The 7,588-nt window shown below is 37.2% G+C and overlaps 4 non-coding genes across 4 annotated transcripts; 2 read left to right on the top strand and 2 right to left on the bottom strand.

Moving 5' to 3' along the window:
- Nucleotides 1-4,269: 4,269 nt before the first annotated feature.
- On the bottom strand, nt 4,270-4,342 carry trnav-cac (transfer RNA valine (anticodon CAC)). The gene has a single exon. It is a non-coding gene; the product is annotated as a tRNA-Val (tRNA).
- Nucleotides 4,343-4,553: 211 nt separating this feature from the next.
- On the top strand, nt 4,554-4,626 carry trnav-aac (transfer RNA valine (anticodon AAC)). Its single transcript has one exon. It is a non-coding gene; the product is annotated as a tRNA-Val (tRNA).
- A 665-nt stretch (nt 4,627-5,291) lies between these two features.
- trnad-guc (transfer RNA aspartic acid (anticodon GUC)) lies at nt 5,292-5,363 on the top strand. The gene has a single exon. It is a non-coding gene; the product is annotated as a tRNA-Asp (tRNA).
- A 220-nt stretch (nt 5,364-5,583) lies between these two features.
- On the bottom strand, nt 5,584-5,656 carry trnav-aac (transfer RNA valine (anticodon AAC)). Its single transcript has one exon. It is a non-coding gene; the product is annotated as a tRNA-Val (tRNA).
- Between the last annotated feature and the right edge of the window lie 1,932 nt (nt 5,657-7,588).

Below are 7,588 nucleotides of genomic sequence, written 5' to 3' on the forward strand. Positions count from 1 at the left end.
AGCTGGATGTCGTCGCCTCAGGAACTGAGCAAATTCCACCAAAAATAGCAGCAGCAGCAACGTTTGTGTAGTGGTGTTTTTGTGTGTGTAGGTGGGAGAGCATGCATGTGTCAGCTAACAATCATCTGATGGAAAAAAGAGAACATGTTGATCATGCGCCAATAACTGATTTAAATCTCTTCCACAGATTTTCAGCAATATAAGGTTTCGATGTAGTCATTTTGGTGCATTTAAATCAGAAAAAAAACATGTACTTTGACATGTAGTTTGCACAAAAATAATAATAATAATAATTCTACTTGTAGCCACAGAATCAACCACTATCTGATTACATATATACATATATATATATGCATACTCTGCCAAGGAGGCGGAGCCTTGGCAGAGTCATGTGATGACTGCCATTGGTTTGTCTGTCTGTTAGCAACATTACTCAAAAATGGAATGACGGATTTGGATGAAACCAACCAGCAGGCGTTATCAAATTGATGCAAATACTGTTGAAATAAGTATGTTAAATAAGTACATATCATTTGTATTTGTCAGCCAATCCTAAACATGAGTTGTTCTTATCAGCTGCCAATCAGAATATGTGATCTGATATGTCTAGCAGAAAGGGGAAAAGATTTAAACTGAAATAAAGTCAACCTTATACACTTTGAAGAAACCAAATGCTAGATATGTTAAAAATGTTTCTTAAATTTAGCAACAAATTAGATTAAGACTAGACAATGTCTCTCTTATGCACAGTTTTGGGAAATCTGCATTTCTGTGATCTATGCTTATGTTCAGCCTGCCACAATGATTACATTATTAATTCATCTAGAACAGAGTCAGAGTCCAGATAATTTTATTTATTGTCTTAGATTTGTGGTTTTATTTTTTGATGCTCTTTATTTGAGACATTTCTTACAATAATTCTATAAATCCAATATTTGGATATTCTTAAGAATTAAGGATCTACTTAACATCTTAAAATTACAAGACTAACTACATCAGATAATAATTTGTCCAAAAAGGTAATTATTGTGACAGGTGTACTTCTTACTCAGATATATTATACTAAAGCAATATTCATAGCATGTGGACCAGTTGGACCAGAGATAGTCTCTGATTTACCTTTAGCTGTGCCTTCATTTCTTTCTCTCTCTGAACTCTTCCTCCTCCATCTCCTCTCTGGGATGCTCTTCCTCCTCTCTTCTTTTAGGCTGGGAAAAGCTGCTGGTGGTTCCTTCCTCTTCATTCTTTATTGTCTCCTACAAGAATCACACTGACTGAATTATGTTTTTTCCTTTGATAATTTTAATTATTAAGTATGACACAATCTGATGTGTACAATTTAAACCTTTAAAGAGATACTTAACATGTAAATGTTTTTTTCAGCTGTAAACTAAATGATATAACTGTACTATGATGAAACACATCAATGTTGGTGTTATTATGACCTTGACACCAAAATTATAAAAACCAGCATTAAACAAGCAGGATGTAGTTTTCAAACAGTGCATGAAAACTTGGTGTGACTGGAGGTTTGGTTACACTTTAATGTCATGTAAAGTCTCAGTGAATGTGTGATTTCTATTGACTTACAGCCTGTTGATAGAACCACAGGTTGTAATTATCAACAAAAAAGAAAAACTTCCACAGATCCCCCACCATCCTTCTGTGGCTGTTCTCTAACATTAGCTAGCTACAGAAGTAAAAATTAGCAAGGCCCAGACTCACTGGAAACCGTGGCTCGTCTCGCAAGCAAACACTTTATGTGAATTTTGACACTATTAGCATTTAATACATTGTGAACAGTTATATTAGCATGTAGTCTAACCCAGTCTAACTAGTGTCTTACTGTCACACCGAAGTCCAGCTGTCATCTACATGAGTGAGGTCTAAGAGCAGTTCCCTCAGGTGAGTTGTATCGCCTCCTATCTGTAGCAGCATAGACTGTACAAGACGTGACGTCAACATGGTGCATTCGAAAGCACTCGGACATCGGAGTTTCACTCGTTATTCGTCTTTCCTGGACTTTCGCTCTTTACGGCCGGCCACAACCTTTCATATGCATATTTTTGAATTAGATCTTTCAGAACTGAGGTGGCAGCCGGGGTGGCAAGGCATCTTCTAGGCGTGGCAGTTGCCACCCTATGCCACCCCAGCAGATCCGTCCCTGCATCTAACTGTAAAGCTTCAGGCTCTACAGCCTGAAGGAAAATGAGAAAGACATGTACTTATAAAGGTCTGTCCTTGCAATCAGCTCCTCCAACATGTTTTTCTCCGACAGACAGCTCTGCTCCATTTACGCTAAGACCGCCAAATCCTTTAGTCCTGCTGTATATCACCAGCTGGACTGTGCTATTTGTTGCTCACGACACATTCCTCTACAGCTGCAGCAGGATAATATGCTATACTGCATGCTAGAGGAGGACTTATGACACAAAAGATATATCTGTTTTTCAAAAATAATGACAATCCGTTTATATAAGGGGTAAAAAAAATTCTTTGTTCACAATGGGATAATGTCTTTATATTGAGGAATTTTAGTTTTCTCCAAAAAAAGTGAAATTGCCATATATCAATAATGATGGTAAACATCATATTTGAAAAACTAAATTCTGAAATCATGTAAAAAAAATGTAGAGGTGATAATATGAATGAACCAGTAACTATCTGGTTGACATTCCAACAAAGGAGCAACATGCAGTGTAGACTTTCTCCATCTCCCCACATTTATATTTGAGTGTATTTCATTTGCCCAGAAAACAATAGAAAACACTCAAAAAGCTAAGTTTAGAATTTGTTTTTAAATTATATATATATAAATATCTCTATCTATCTATCTATCTATCTATCTATCTATCTATCTATCTATCTATCTATATCTATATCTATATCTATATCTATATCTATATCTCTCTCTCTCTCTATATATATATATATATATATATATATATATATATATATATATATATATATATATCGCAGACATATTGTTATGAGAATTCTTTATAATCATGTATTGTCCACATTTCTAACTAACGGAGTGAGTCCTTTAAACTCTTCGCCTGCACTTTTCAGTAGTGAATCTGCTGAGAGGCCTGGAGTTGTGTGACTCAAAGTTGTTGGTTTTTTTTCATCCTCGCTTGTAATTGTATGTACCTGTCAACTGCCATTTCCCGGAACAACCCTGCAGTCCCAAAGTAGCTGATGACTCCCTGTTATTATTGCTCATCATGGACCACGCAGAGGGGTCTTGTGACGACAGCATGAGTCAGTCGAGAGACACTCAAAGTGCATTTAGAACAACAGAAACAGAACCAAAGTGCTTTCCATTTAAGATAAAAGATTACAAATTTACCTGACTGAATCAAAGTCCAGTGAGATATATATATATATATATATATATATATATATATATATATATACTGCCTGGCCAAAAAAAGGTCGCTACCTGGATTTAACTAAGCAATTAGGTAAGAGCCTTCCATTGGATAATTATTACAGTGATGAATACATTTCAGCTGACAACAACTTATTTAACCGTAGCTGCAATGAGGAGCTTCTCATTTCTTAAACAACCTGTCAGAAGACATATCCTGTGGTCATGGAAAGGATGTTAATCTGTCTCAGAAGGGTCAAGTTGTTGGCCTGCTTCAAGCAAAGAAAACAACTTAGGAAATGTCTGAAAGTACTAAAGTCACATCAAGAACCATCCAACACATTATTGGGATTAATAAAGTATCTATCTATCAATCGATCGATCTATCTATCACACTTGTGCAGAGTGAAATATAAAATAGTAGACAAATAATGGTACCACACAAATGAAGATAGACATATCATATACATACATTTGTTGGTCCTACTGCCCACATGGTTTGTACATTCCAGCTGCATCACACCTCTTTTATGTCACTGGTGCAGAAAAGACTTCATGGAGGACACAGGTAGGATACACCTGTGCATCCTTGTTTCTAACTCCTCCAGCAGCCTCCTCCATCCTCGATATGCATTTTAGGAAACAAGTCTTCCTTTTTTATGATGCACCAATACGGATTTCCAGGTCACAGTCCGAATATCTTAAGTTAGAGGTGTTTGAAATCAGATCACCTTGAAGACTCAAGACACCAGGTTGACATGACTTCTCACTAATGAATGTGTTTGCTGCAGCAGTGCTTGTTTTTATGTCTATGTTTAATTCTTTCCAATCACTTAATGACTGATTGGCAGAGCTGTTTGATCTTCGTATTCAGCTCTAACGTTGGCAAATAAAGATGTTTCCGCCCGGTTTCGAACCGGGGACCTTTCGCGTGTGAGGCGAACGTGATAACCACTACACTACGGAAACCACGCAAAACTCGGTACCTTGTCATAGATCCTCAACGAGACATATTGTCCTACTGTGTTTGCGTCTAGTTTACAGAAATATTTGTCATTGTTATCACTTTACAATAATAATAATAATTTACCATAGTCAATGACTAGTCCTTGTTATGTTTTTTTTTAAATATTTTGATCATGTGACTTCAACCGTACTGGTATCCACTTATACATAAATAGTTTCCGTAGTGTAGTGGTTATCACGTTCGCCTAACACGTGAAAGGTCCCCGGTTCAAAACCGGGCAGAAACAAATTTATTCTTTGCGTTCGTCTGTCATCCAAGAGGCTTTTTCATGTATACCTTTAAGGGTGAAGAGTCCAAGTTCTTTTTCACTCAAAACACATAATCCATTAACATTTCTTCAAGGGTTATGTAAGTACCAGCTGGAGGATGACGTCGGGCCCAAACGGTGGTAAAACTGTGCTGAGAGCAGTGATTGGCTCGGTCAGCTGCATGTTATTATGTGACATTGTGGTCCTCCTCAGTTTGAGTCCTGAACTTTTAAGAAATAAGAAATTGACAGGGCTGTTAGTTATGTGGACACTTTGATCAACTGCTATTAATTACATTTTAGTATGTTATTGCATTATTATGGCATCACTTGGTGTATTGGCTAGTCCTGTAAAGCGTCTTGATCAATCAATCAATCAATCAATCAAAAATTTATTTGTAGAGTACTTTCCAACAACATAGAAGAAGACCAAAGTGCTTTCCAGACAGAATACAGTCTTGAGACAATTTGACTGTAACTGGCGCTATATAAATAAAACTGAATTGAATTGAATTGAATCCTGTGGGAGTGACAGACACTGTGTGTGTAATGGAAATGTTAGGGGTCTGTGTGAATGGAGCCGTAAGTGACCTTTATGAATGGTGTTGAATCTCATCAAACGAGCTCACCGATCGTTCAAGCAGTCCTCGTTAGTATAGTGGACAGTATCTCCGCCTGTCACGCGGAAGACCGGGGTTCGATTCCCCGACGGGGAGTGTAATATTATTTATGAGCTAGACTATCTGTGGTAGAAAACAATCATTCATGGTGCGGCTGTTACGTCGCTGTAAGTATGTTCAATCCATACAAGAGCGATTTATTAACTGCTCCATATAATACGTCAATGATGTCCCTCAAAGACAGCATGTACAAATTTGTATTGATAAAGTGTTTTGTTTGATGTTCTTCGTCAGCACCCACATGGAGAACTAAAGATGTTTCCGCCCGGTTTCGAACCGGGGACCTTTCGCGTGTTAGGCGAACGTGATAACCACTACACTACGGAAACTGCGTTGACAACAAGGGAAAATGTCCTCAAATGAATAAACAATAATGTAAAAACCACTAGACCTATAATGTGATAGTTAATCATTTCTTCTTCTTTCTCTTTTCCTTCCGGCTTTTCCCTTCATGGATCGCCACAATGAATCGGATGTTTCCATCTAACCCTATCTTCTGCATCCTCTTATCTCACACCAACTAACTCCATGTAATAGTTGATAACTATAACTAGTATATTATCATAATTAGATAAAGAATGACAAATCTTCCTTTATGCACACCTCCCTGTGAATCTAAGGCAAGAAAAAATATTAAATATGGTTTCCATATACATTTATATACATATACATTTCCATGTAGTGGTTATTATGTTCATCCCACACATTAAAGGTCCCTTTGAAATCGAGTGGAAACAAAGTGATTCTTTATGATTTCCAATAGAATGTCCCTGTGTGCCTTCAGACAAGCAATTTCAAAGTCAATCAGTTGTGTTGACACAACTGTTGCCCTTATAAGATTGGCAATAAGCCTATTATATTGTTTTTGAATTATGCTCTATCTATCTATCTATCTATCTATCTATCTATCTATCTATCTATCTATCTATCTATCTATCTATCTATCTATCTATCTATCTATCTATCTATCTATCGGATAGTGGTGAACCATCATCTTCGAGGAACAAATGTGGTTGGTCATGTGATCTGATGAGTCCAGATTTACCCTGTTCCAAAGCGATGGGTGCATCAGGGTAAGAAGAGAGGCGGGTGAAGTGATGCCCTGATCATGGCTAGTGACTACAAGCCTGTGGAGGTTAGGGTTATGATCTGGGGTTGGTCAGGTTCAGCAACATTATGTTCCCAAAGAATGAGGTCAGGTGACTAAAAAAATCCCCCAAATTTGGCAAGAAAATTCTTGTAAATATTTTCAAAAAATGAGTAAAAATCTTCAAAAAAAAATCCTAAAAATATCTAAAGTGATTACATATTTTTCAGTAAAACTTCTAATATTTTCTTTAAGAACATTCACAAAAAATTAACCAAAATCCAGCAAAAATGTGGACATAAAAATGTTTTTTTCCACATTTTCAAACTTTGAAATGGGGCAATTTGACCCGCAGGACAACACGAGGGTTCACCTCTTTTAGGTACCTAGGTGTGCACATTGATAGTGACACACAGGTAGCTAGTGTTTGTGCCAGAATACATCAGCGCCTCCATTTTCTCAAACAACTCAGGCTTTTTTGTGTCTGTAGAGAAATCACATTGATTTTTTACATTGCAACCACTGAGTCCATACTTAGGTACAGGTGCTGATTTGGGGCTCTGACAGTCAAATCAAAAACTCAGATTCATAACCTGGTGAATATGGCGAGTGAGATCATTGATACCCCTGCTCCACTCATGCCGCAAGACTTGTTAAACAGGCCACCATCAGGCAGGCAAACGGTATTCTATCAGACTCATCACATGTCCTGTTTTCCGAGTATGTTCTGTTGATTTCAGGCAGAAGGTACAGAGATCTGTTGTGCAGACTCAACCGTTTTAAACATTCTTTCATCTTTCTCTCAATCAAGCTCATTAAGGAGCAGTTAGATGCAACTATCAGAAAGAGGTAGCCCAATGTTGTGTACATAGGGATGAATGTATGTGTATTTTTTTTTTTACTCATCATGCAGTCGGAAGTTGACTGTTTTGATCAAGTATGATAAAACCTGTAAATGGAAATATAAACACAACATAACCCTACTATTAAACCCTTGCTCCCTACTATTGCTGTCTACACCCACTCTACTGCATTCCCTTAAATCTACAACTCATTCTATATCTTGTATTTTCTCTATATGACTGACCTCCTTTTATAAATAAAAAACAGACTATACAGCCGGTTTCATCTTCTCTAAATACAACCAGTGAAAAATCTGAATGTTTCCGAGACA

This window comes from Amphiprion ocellaris, chromosome 17 (assembly GCF_022539595.1).
Source record: "Amphiprion ocellaris isolate individual 3 ecotype Okinawa chromosome 17, ASM2253959v1, whole genome shotgun sequence".
Taxonomy (NCBI): domain Eukaryota; kingdom Metazoa; phylum Chordata; class Actinopteri; family Pomacentridae; genus Amphiprion; species Amphiprion ocellaris.